This window comes from Pinus tabuliformis, chromosome 8, assembly GCF_031772625.1.
Source record: "Pinus tabuliformis cultivar Carrire ecotype Pingquan chromosome 8, CPIR1, whole genome shotgun sequence".
Classification (NCBI taxonomy): domain Eukaryota; kingdom Viridiplantae; phylum Streptophyta; class Pinopsida; order Pinales; family Pinaceae; genus Pinus; species Pinus tabuliformis.
This window is the reverse complement of record NC_142294.1, coordinates 1,396,088,141-1,396,100,539: the sequence shown is the minus strand read 5'-3', so window position 1 is coordinate 1,396,100,539 and position 12,399 is coordinate 1,396,088,141. Positions and strand designations below refer to the sequence as shown.

Here is a 12,399-nt window from a genome sequence, read left to right as displayed (position 1 = left end):
AGGCTTCTTTTACCCTTTCAATATATATATATATATATATATATATATATATATATATATATATATATATATATATATATATATATATATATATATCCATATATACGCACACACAATAACATTTGAAATAAAGGCAAAATTTTGGAATTTTTGAATATCAAGGCCCAAGTTCGTGCTTGGAAACAAGGTAGCAATCAATTAAGATAGGAAATGGTAAATTTCACATGACTAATATACATAAGGAGGATTGTGAATATAGCTTCCTGTTGTGGAAAGAATTGTAGTAAAGATATTGAAATAAATGTAAATATGAAGAAAACCATGGGGCATTTGAGATATTCCAGTACCAAGTTATTGCTTGAACACAAAGCAGCAACTGAGTAAGTGAAGAAATGGTACAATCTCATTGATTAATATTCACAATGAGGATTAAGAAAATATATAGAAAAGAATAACAATATGGACATAGTATGAAATGTAAATGGGAAGAAAAGCATGCAATATATGAGAAATTTAAAGGTATTGGCCTTCATTAATGTCAGTTTTGTTTCGAAAACATTGACTGCAGTTTCCAGTTGCAAAAACTCAAATTGGCAAGGTTCTGAAATAATATTTGATAATGATGAACATCTAATATTTAAAAGAATGATGTATAAAGTCTACTCCATGTGGTTTTCACACAATAAACAGTTTGAATTACAAAGTTGTCTCACATCTAGTAGTAATTTAAACTTTCTATGCGACCGAGACACACAAACTGTTTATATGCAACTTATAACACCATCAGAATATGGCATTCAATTGATGTTTAAATGAAGTTTCCCATAAACCATTAAAAAATTATATTTTGGAAATGAAAATATCCTTATAGGACATGGAATTTTTAGATTTTAAATAAGGGAACAAATTTTATCCATCCTGGAGAAGTTTCCCATACTAGTGTTGTAACTGTTAGGACGAACACAGGTGTGGAGTGTAACATTCTTACTAACTTGTTTTTTCTAACTTTAGTGACTAAGAAGCCTCTAGGAGGCAATAAGAAGTTGAGTTGGTCTGGTTATAGTTTCTATTGGTTGATAATTGATGGGAATTCTATCTATGCAAATTTTCCATAATTTGGTTTAGAAATTTAGACGAATAACAAAGGCATTAGGAGAATGCATAAAAAACAATGTTGCTATGGAAATAATCTTAAAACAAGTAATAATAGCTTATGAAAAATATAACAGTTTCTAAAAAAGGAGGATGGAATCTGAAAATGGAGGTGGAGAACAAAAAACAACAATAAGTAGGTAAAAGACAAAAAAATTCAACTATTGATAGTCAACGAATATGCTCAATTCAAAAATTTATTATTACAACCTGTAGTATAGAATGGATTGAATTCAAAACCAAGGGGAAGAGGCTTTGATCATTATTATTGAGAAATTGAACTTACGTTTTACTAGTAGTGAAATTGGCACATCACACTCTTTCATCCCCATACCAATTGTATTTGGATTTGGATCTTGTGGGTCCTTTCTCACCCAAACGCTCCTTAGGCAGATTGTTAGGAGACTCTCTATAGGTGACCTTAGTCTACAGTGAAGTAAAATGATCACCCTATTAATCTTTGTTAAAAAATTATAGTCAATATTTTATCCCCACTCCCTCAAGTGGTGTAACCATGGAGGCTGTACTACTATCCTTTGACCCAAGAGCTTCTAAGTGCTCCTCTATAATAATTTGGTATTTTGTGCTACTGTTCAAATAATATTTGCTTCATTTGGCATCATTCCAGATACAAACACCAAGCATCCTTTCACCTTAAAGAAAGTTCCTTGCATGTGGAAATATTGCATCCCCACTCTTTGCTACATACACCGCTATCATATTCCCTTCAATTCACTCCAAATTTGAGGCATTAACCCATTGCCCACCATTTTGTCATGAGAAATAAAATTTCTATAGTTCGGCAGTGAAATTTCCCACTCTAAGAGTGAAATGTTCTTAATCACCAATATGATCTCCATATTGAAAGGCATATTAAGGGCACCAAACTTAACAGTAATGGGACCATTCAGAGGTTACACCAACCATATTGTAACATCAATGTACGTTCCTCCAAAATGAAGTTTATACGTATATATGCCATTTTGCTATGCAAATCACCTTGTATTACTCTTTCTACAACACTGTCCTCTTTAGGGATGCCAAGCCAGTATTCTTTATCATTAGAGACACCTTGAGGTAAATTTGAGCCATTAATTGTAATTCATTGAAGTGTTTCCACACCTCATCTATAAATCAATTTTCCATTTTCAAATAGCCAAGAAAAGAAAAATAGGCCCATGTTTCTTAACTATTGTATGCATTTGATTGATCCTAGGTATTGCAGTATGGTAAAAAATAACATTACTCAAACATACAATAGGAAGAGTTAAGGTCCTTATTACAATATAATATTTATATACTTACACTTTGGGCTGTTGACCCTCACAATTTTTGGTCTTTTGGTTTTTGTTCTCCAAATCAATGTAGAGATTCCTTGTATATTTAAACTTCTTATGTAATATTCTAAAACAAAATACTTGAATCTACTCTAGTCATCAATGGAAAAAATCAATAAATCGAGAAATCACAACATAAACATGAGACAAGATTCAATCACATATTCTCAAAGATTTATCTAAGGGGAAATATTGATGCTCAAAACCCTTTCCTTTTTTATTGTGTTAGATCATAAAACATAAAAGAAATATAATGCTTTTTCAAGTCTGAATAATATCTACACAAGTATAATATATCTCGCTTATCTCACAAGCTGACTCTGGCCAATATTTAGCCAATTATTTTTTCTGGCCAGCTCCTATTTCCCTACATTGTTTCTCAAGGAATTAGCCCCCTATTAGTTAGGGAAATCCCCATCCTAAATTACACAATCCCGATAGGTCCTTCTCTGACCACATACACCACTTGTACAACATGAAAATTTATACAACTGATATTACATTTCCCTTGAACTCCAATCTCAACTAGGTACATCATATTTCATGCATGCATGAGTTACTTATGGTTGATTTATCAGTTAACTGGTTGAACACTGAAATTGCACCCTACTTCTAAACCTCCTACTAGTTCCTCCAATAGTTGGAACTAGTTTAGCCGACTTTATCTCATTTTAACTGAAGTAAATTATTACAATTCAAATTAAACTCAACCTAAGCTCCTACAATTTAGGAACCACTCTACATGACTCAATTTAGGCCCTTAACTTGAATTATCTAAGCCAAATAAGTGAAACTAACTTAGCTAACTCATTCTTCTTGTCTTGTGATGTGGAATTACAATTTTCTCCTAATTTAAGTTAGGGAAAAATTAAATTAGGATTTTCTTGTTTCCATTTTCAACATTCCCTCTCAACAAGAAAGGAATTATCATCTACCCCAATCCATCTCCTTTGGAATGTATTGCATGAAACACTTCCCAATGTTGTTTTTTCTACTACAACATCTACACCTGAAGAGAAAAAAAAAGTCATTGAACCAATCTACAATTGTCTACTAGGAAAACTATGTTCCTGTTGACTCTACTACTGATCCCAAGGAAAATTTTAAGGATGGAAAATTTTCTTGAAGTTTAAAACATTGGCGAATCTCACTAATCCCTAATATGCAAATTATAAATGTTTATTGATACATTTGTAAAATTATTCAAATTTATAATTATTTTATATATAGTCTCTATATAATGTTGGCGATTTTTAAGGTAAAATAATTTTATATTCTAAAATTTGGGCGAATCGTCTTTTATAAAATTGGAAATTGGCGAATCTTTTTTGTGCAAAAATCATGGAAAATTAGCCCACTGGGCGAACATTAGCCCCTAAAATTTTCCATGACTGATCCTCCTACTATGTTGTCAATACTTCTTTGAATTCCTAAATATTTTACTAACATTGATCCTCCTGCTACTGAATATTTTGGACCCCCATAACAAGGTAATGATCCATGAGACAAAAAACATCAATCGATCGTGCCCAAATTTTTGTAACTCTTGGGACTATTGCTTCACATCCCCCCGCCTCACAAATGAAGGTATAGTTTCATGTGCTTCCTATTCCCACTTAGCTTCAAATTTCCCCTACTGGAGGTCTCCTCTTGAGTGGATGTTTCCACACTGTCTCCTCTCCGCTTCTCCAAATGTGGTTGCTCCAAAACTTGCTAAGGCTTCTTCTCAGGCTCCATTTTGAGAGGTAAATTATGCTCCCTATAAATCACCAAGTCTCTAACCTTTTGCTTTATCCTCAAGGATTTACATGCATCTTCAACCTCAAGTTCATACAGGTTCTTGACTCGCACGCCGATCTGCTTCACTTTTCCCATGGTGATGTGTTTAAGGAACATATTCCCTTTATCCAATATCAAATCAAAGCCACAGTCTTCCAATACAACCACGGAATCAAGATTATCCTTTAGACCTAGAAAAAAATCACATCCTTGAGTCTGAGATAGGAGCTAGACTCCCTATGAAAAGTAACTGTATTTATACCAGTTGAGCTATACCTCCTGTCGTCTCCAAACTCAATGTTCTGCTTGAGGTATTTCTCCTTCAAGTCAATGAAGAGATATCTATTCCACATAATATGGAATGAGGCACCAATTTCAAGATATCACATGCATCCCATTAATGTGCTTTCCATGCATGCAATGAGAGTAAAATCAAGATTTAATTGTGAAGCTATAGCATCACCTATTGTTGCTACTGTGGGATCCTTCTTCCTTACCTTCTTATGTGGATATTTTGTGGCATACTGCCTAAAATGATGATAGTGAAAGAACTTGATGTTGGACAAGTATTTCTTCTTTCCCTCCTTGTCTTGGGATGTCTTTCCCTTGGATTTATTTCCTTTGCTAACTAATGTACGGTCCTCTTTGTCTTCTTTGGATGAAGTCCCATCTTAGTTGTCCTGTCTTATTTCTTCTTACACTAGATCTGACCATAACCTCTCCCAAATTGGTATTTTTTCTCTACCATTCACAGAATCTTGATAACTGTTCCAGCTCTTACAAAGACACAATAGAGCTAGAGCTACCAAATATTCTTCAGGGACAGTCACACCGACCCTACCAAGTTCTTCGTGACACTGTGTAAAATTTCTCAGGTACTATGAGATTTTTTCATTATTTTGCATCTTTCTGCTACAAAGCTTGTTCTTCAGTGTCAGCTTCTTGTGGTCACTATTGTTCTCAAACACGATTTTCATTATTTTCCACACTGTGAATGGATTTTATTTCCCATGGAGATTTCAGACAATATGATCTTGAACTCCCTCCAATATGGTACTCCTCACTTTAGCCACATCCTTCTTACACTGAGTGAGGTTTTCGGTATCCACTATTGGGGCTTTAACTACATCTGTCTTGATGTAATCTAGTATCTCATTATCATCTAATACTGACTCCATACAGATCTTCCATGCCACAAAATTTGTGGTTCCTTCTAGAGCATACTCGATCCTGAGTCTAGTGGAAGTCATCTGCTCAGTCTTGGAGAAAACCTGTAACACTGATTTTGTAATTTGAACCTCCTACACAAACTTCAAATTCTCTTGTCTATCATGATTCTATATCGAATACCATGTAGAAATTCCTTGTAGATTCAAACTGCTTATGTAATATGCTAAAACAAAAGACTTGAATCTACTCTACTCATCAACAAAAACAATTAATCGATTGCAAAACCACAACATAAACATGAGACAAGATTCAATCACATATTCTTAGAGATTTATCTAAGGGGAAAGATTACTACTCAAAATCACTTCCCTTATGTATTTCATTAGATTAGAAAATAGAGAACAAATTCAATGCTTGTTCAAGCCTGAACAATCTATGCACATGTATAATCTATATCACTTCCTAACAAGATAACCAATTCTTAGCCAATGTTTCTACCTGCCAAGCTCCTATTTCCTTGAATTGATTCTCAAGGAATTATCCCCCTATTATTGACGAAAATACCCATACTTAATTTCACAATACCTATAGGTCCTTCTCTTAATGCATGCACCACCTATAAAACATGGAAAAATATGCAAATGATAGTACATTTCCCTTAAACTCCAATCTCAACTAGGTAACTCATATTTCATGCATGTGTGAGTTAATTATGAATGGTTTATTAGTTAAGTTTTTGAACACTGAAGTTGGACCCTAATGCTATACCTCCTACCTTTTCTCCAACAATTGGAATTAGTTTAACTAACATTAACTCAGTTTGACTGAATTAAAATATTACAACTCAAATTAAACTCAACCTAGGCTCCTAAAATTTGGGAACCACTCTACATGACTAAATTTAGTCCCACAAATCGAATTAACTTAGAGAAATAAGTAAAAGTAAATTAGTTAACTCATTCTCATTATCCTTTGATTTGGAATTACAATTTTCTGCTAATTTAATTGAAGGGAAAATTAAATCAGGATTTTCTTGTTGCCATTTTCGAAAATCAAGCCATATGTTTCACATATATCTGTGAGGTCTGATATTACACACATAACCTCATCTAAAGAGGGTTCAATTGGTGTAGTTATAACCACAAACTCACAAGGATTGTAATTCTATGGAGCTTGACACAACCAAAAGTAACCAACAATATATTGAGTTCTTTTCTATTTTTGACTGCTTAATACCAATTTATAATTTTAGTGGTTTCGCTTATCGAGAAAGGATTTGTCTTACAAAGTTCTCACTCTTTCACTAATAAAAAAATAGAGACCACCATATCTAGTTTAATTGAAAATAAATAGGTGGTCAACTTTCCATTAGAGACTTGGTAGGAATGAAGTATGTAAACAAATAGGTGGTTAAATTTTTATCAAACGCTTCATAATAGTGAAGTATGGATAAGATTTTCAAGGACTATAGGTGTGATAGAAATACCTAAGTAAGGAAATTTTACTAGATTGAGTAATATTTAGATGATAAAAAGCATCTGCTGTTTCATTGTTTAGCAGAGTGTTTCCTACCTTTATGGGGAAGGTTATTGAGTAGTGGCTTTCAAAAATTGACCTCCCACTTGCCTCAATGATGTCACAATAAATTCTGTTGATTATGGAATTAAGTAAAGGTAATAGAAGAAATATGGAACTATGATGATATTGCCTAAAAATGAATGAACAACAACTATGATGAGATTGTTTAAAAATGATTGAACAACAACTATGATGAGATTGTTTAAAAATGATTGAACAACAACTATGATGAGATTGTTGAAAAATGAATGAACAACCATGATTCCATGTGTATGTACCTAGGGTACATTCCATGTTACTAGAGTTGATCATCCAAAACCTCTTCCAAGGGTAAGAATGACATCCTCACCTAATCTTTAGATAGATACATTGGAAAAAAACAAAGGAAATATATATGACCTAATTTGGATTTTGTTGTAGCTAAAAAAGTAAGATTCACAAATTCCAAGAGACATGGTTGGTCTAGTGATTTGTGAGAGTTAACTTTTTGTAAGAATTGTTTGTGAAGAGGAATACGAGAGTAAATTTCATCATAGAAACAAAGGTGAGTCTTACTTAGCATTTAATAAAAAAAAGTTAACATATATTTCAATTTTCTAAAAAGGACAACTGGAGACATACATTTATATAAAGGATAGAACTTGAAGCGTTAGACCTATATTTGTTTTCATCTTGAGGATCCCATTTTGTGAATGGATAAAATATGATTTAACATTATTATTGTGGAAATAAATTTGGTAAAGGAATATATGGTTACCCACCTTCTCAAATCAATAAATTGACAAAGCAAAGGAAAGCTTGGGTGTTGTTGAAATCATCTACAGGGAGATTTTCAAATTAGACAAACTGAGAATCACTAACATTTCTCCTCATTTATCTTGGGTCTTTCGAACACATCAAATAAACTGGTAGCAAATTACATAGATATTCCTTGTAAGTATCACTTTAAAGATAAATGTTTTGATTGAATAAGAAGCTTGAGAAACCAAATTTCCAATTACCATGTCATTATACTAGTGGCATTAGACTAGACATTCTTATCACTAGCTTATTTCTATGGGCCACGAGGTCAATAATATAATGCACCTTAATGTAAAAATTTCAAAATGTAATAAACAATTACAACATTCCATTGACAATACCAAATGAGAATATATATTATTTTCATGACTATTATCTAATAGTTCTAACATCTCACAATAGGAATTCATTACAATCAACAACTAATTATAATGTTACCATTGATCATTATTTTTTTTTCTAGATAAAAATGCTAATCTATTAAATATGTACAGAGTTCAAAATTACAACAGGTGAAACCAGTGAGTTCTTGCCCTCACCGGGGCATCAGACAGAGACAGAAACTAAGACTGATAAAAACCAAGACATAGTTCCCCACAGCAAGCCCGCGCAGGGGTTGTAAACTGAGATACCAAGACTGCCCATAGACGAAGGCCCTCGCAGGGGCCTTAGACAAAAAGATGCCGACCAAATCCTCCCACGCAGGGGAGACAATTCCTGCTTTCGTTAATAACACAAAATACCCAACAGCTATAACACCCCAGAAAACACTAACTGAACAGATAACAAAACAGAAAACGATAACTGGACCTTGAGCGACTTGGTGAAACATGAGCATTGGCACCGTCATTCGTTCGGTTCGTCCGGTTGCTCTTCCACAATTGGGCACCACCCATAGTAGTCCAGCTCAGCTTCAGTAGGAGAGGTCGCTGCCTCTTCCCCAATTTCCATGCTTGGAGCATTCTGGGTATGCTTGGCTTTTTCCTTGTCAGTACCCCGGCCCTTTGCGTCCTGCTCCGTCTCAGCTGTCGGAGCCTGCTCTGCTTCCCCTGGGTAGTCTTGCATCCCTTGCTCCCGAGCATCTATGGGGTCATCAACCTCTGGAGGATTCTCAATGAACAGAATGGAAACATGTGCGCTGATGCGTGGGTTTATTATTGAGCTGGTGAAATTGAAGATGGTAGAACCAAAGGCTGGCAAGGTGGCCGAGCCTGAAGCTCCAACATCCATGTGTTGACCTGAGTGTAGGGGGGTAGCTCCGATGGAGCTTGCAAGATTGCAGTGGCAACAATGCCCAACACTATCCCTTTCAGGTCTGCGCAAGCCCCCTCCTCTGGATGAGCCTCAGCGGCTTAGCATCCGCTGTCGGGGTCTCACCATAGTGGGATGAGACTGCCAACAAACAACCAAGTGAACCAGACTATCAACTGCAGGAGCCAGCAACGTGATGGACCCGTCCTTCTGAGCAGGGACCGCTTCAAAGACAGAGAGGCCGACCGAATGCATCACAACCAAAATTCCTTGCTTCAGCCCAGTTTTATTCTCCTCATCCTCACCTACCTTTCTCGGGAACTCCTCCTCCATTACTGCTGCCTTGCTCTGGATCGAGTGCACTCTCCGGGCATTGACTGCCCCAGGTCCCTTCGCGTTTAACCTTCTCCGTCCTATCCATCTTCGCGCTTGGGATGCCACGTGATGGCTGAGGGGCGGCATGTGGCCAGCCCCCAACTCCCGTCCCATCGCCTTAATCACCCGCATCCGGGGGTTACCATTGATCATTATTGATATATTAATATATACCAATTAGAAGGTCATGATACAAGTGGACTTATTTCATCATTCTTATTTGTCTTCAAGTCGTGGAGCATGATTTCTATTTATGTAGTCTATGGTCTATTGCTTTGTTTATAAAGAATCTTGGAAAGTTTGACCTTGAGCTCTTCGTGAACTCTTCTGCATTCTAAAGGCACATAGATGAAACAAAATTGTGAATGCACGATTACCCCTCTCCATTACAATAGAAACTCTTAGTAACATTCCTAGAGAAGAAGGGAAGCAGAAACTATCTCATTATCCATATAAGAGTGGATATTAAACTAAGATGAAAAGCCCATGGTCTTTCTAAACTAAGATCCAATAGTAGAAAGTAGTATCAGGTTGAAATTCCAAGTGCTTTTCTACATGTTTTTGGCAATATAACCCTCATTCCTGACAATAACTAGTATGGCTTCAAAGAAATAGAACGTAAGCAACAACCAAGATAACTATAACAAAGGCTACTTCATTGTCATTCTCTTGAACCAACAAGATAGAGACACTATTTTCGGAGGAGGTATTTGATTCATGAGCAGAGAAGGTCAACTCATGATATATTAGACCATATATTTGATCGAATGGAATAGTTCCATACAATAGATATCTAGGTAAGACAACTAAATACCTTCTTCAATTTAGCATAATCTAGATTTTTGGCATTGATGATACATCGGTAAAACCTTTAGTATGTGTAAAAGTACCTAGGGGTGTAATTCTTCATACCATGCCCTTGTACATGTAAAAACCCAATGAATTTTTTTAAGGGTGGACTCTAAGAAAATATTTGCAAGTTTGAACTGACCTCTTTGTGAACTCTCCTACATTCTTAAGGTACTTGAATGGAATAGAAGTGAGGACGGGATTCCCCCTCCCTATTACAAAGAAAATCTCCTTCACCTTCATCAAGAAAAAGAAAAGTATAAATAGTCTTACTGTCCAAATTGTAGTTGGATATTCCACCAAGTTGAAAAGTTTGAGGTCTCTCTAAGCCAAGGTTCAATGATACAAGGTACTATCAGGTTGAAAGAGTAAGTCCTTGTCCACATATTTGTGGGAATATAACCCTCTTTCTAGAAGATAATGAGTTTGATTTCAAAGAAATAGAAAATATACAACAACCAAGATAACCATAACACAAGCTACTTCATTGTCATTCTCTTTAACCAACAAGAGAAAGAATTCGTTTTCAAAGTAGGACCTTGGTTCATGAGTAGAGAAGTTCAATTCATGAGACATTAGATGACCATATTCATCCAATGAGAGAGTTTGCTACAATATCTATGTGGGTAATAGAGAAAAGCACTCACTTCAATTTTGCATACCTTTCATTTTAATTCCATTGGTGATACATGGGTAAAACCCTAATATGAGTACATGTACAGTTGTACCTGGGGGTCAAATTATTTGAACCTATGTCCCTGTACATGTAGAAATACCTAAAGAAGTTTTTCTTAGGGCAGACCCTCAAAAGAAATTGGAAATTTTGAGCTTAAGATCTTTATGAAATCTTCTGCATTCTAAAGGTACTTATATGGAGAAAATGTGGGAATGGATTTCCCCTCCCCATTACTATATAAGTTTTAAGTAAGATTCTTCAAGAAAATTGTAAATCAAGTTAATTGGGTTAACCTTATGTGGTTTGGTGGAGATATTGTCTTCCACCCCACACAGATTCAATTCCTGCTACTAATATGTCGCACTGTTATTGAGTATATTTTTGTAATGACTTCAATAATTGTTGTTGAATGGAATTCATCCCCAAAGAATCTCTTACCTTTTCCTATAGGCTGGAGGATGAAGTGCTTGGTTACATGGGGGAAAACGAGAAGGGAAGTAGAAATTGCCTCATTTTCTATATCAGAGTGGGACCATCCACCAAGTTGAAAATCGTATCATCTCTCTAAATCAATATCCAATAATATAAGGTACTATTAGGTTGAAATACCAAGTCCTTTTCTACATATTTAAGAAAATATAACCCTCTTAGTAGACAATAATGAGTTTGATTTCAAAGAAGTGGGGCACAACGAACATACAAGATAACCATAACAGAGGCTACCTCATTGTTATTTTCTTGAACCAACAAGATAGAGACTTAGTATTCAAAGGATGAACTTGGGTCATGGGAAGAACATGTCAATTCATGAGATATTAGACTATGGATTTCATCTAATGGAATACTTTCCTACAATAGTTATGTGGGTAAGACAACTAAATACCCCCTTCAACATATTACAATTTGGATTTTTATTCCATTGGTGATAATTGATGCATGGGTACAACCCTTAGTATTGGTACATGTAACTGAGGATCCAATTCTTTGCACTCATGACCCTATACCCATTAAAAGCCCCAATAAAGTCTTTTTATGATAAACCCAGAAGGAAGCCCTAAAACATCTATGTGTTGCCCCCTTATATAATTTTGACCTTAATTTCAATCTCATTTTCAATTTTCAATTTTTCATACATGAGCATGGTAGAGGCCAGGAGAATAGATTAAGGGAAGAATAACATTGTTCATTACTTTTATTGCATGAAATTGGTGTCCAGAAGCTCAATGTTAAGCTACTTTCATAATTATCGACATTCTTCACTCGCAAGTCCCCACTTTTGAGTGTCATCAAGTTTCAAGTTTCATATTTTCTATTTGTCATTTTGACCTCATATTTGGAAAAGGAAAGAATGCCAATATTCAATATTGAAACATGAATTTAAATTGATGAATATAAAATACTGGAATGATTCGATTGGCACTTGATTTGAAT

The 12,399-nt window shown here is 35.2% G+C and overlaps 1 pseudogene; it reads right to left on the bottom strand.

Annotated features, from left to right (window-relative positions):
* Positions 1-1,464: 1,464 nt before the first annotated feature.
* On the bottom strand, positions 1,465-8,667 carry LOC149240769 (hypothetical protein At1g04090-like; annotated as a pseudogene).
* Between the last annotated feature and the right edge of the window lie 3,732 nt (positions 8,668-12,399).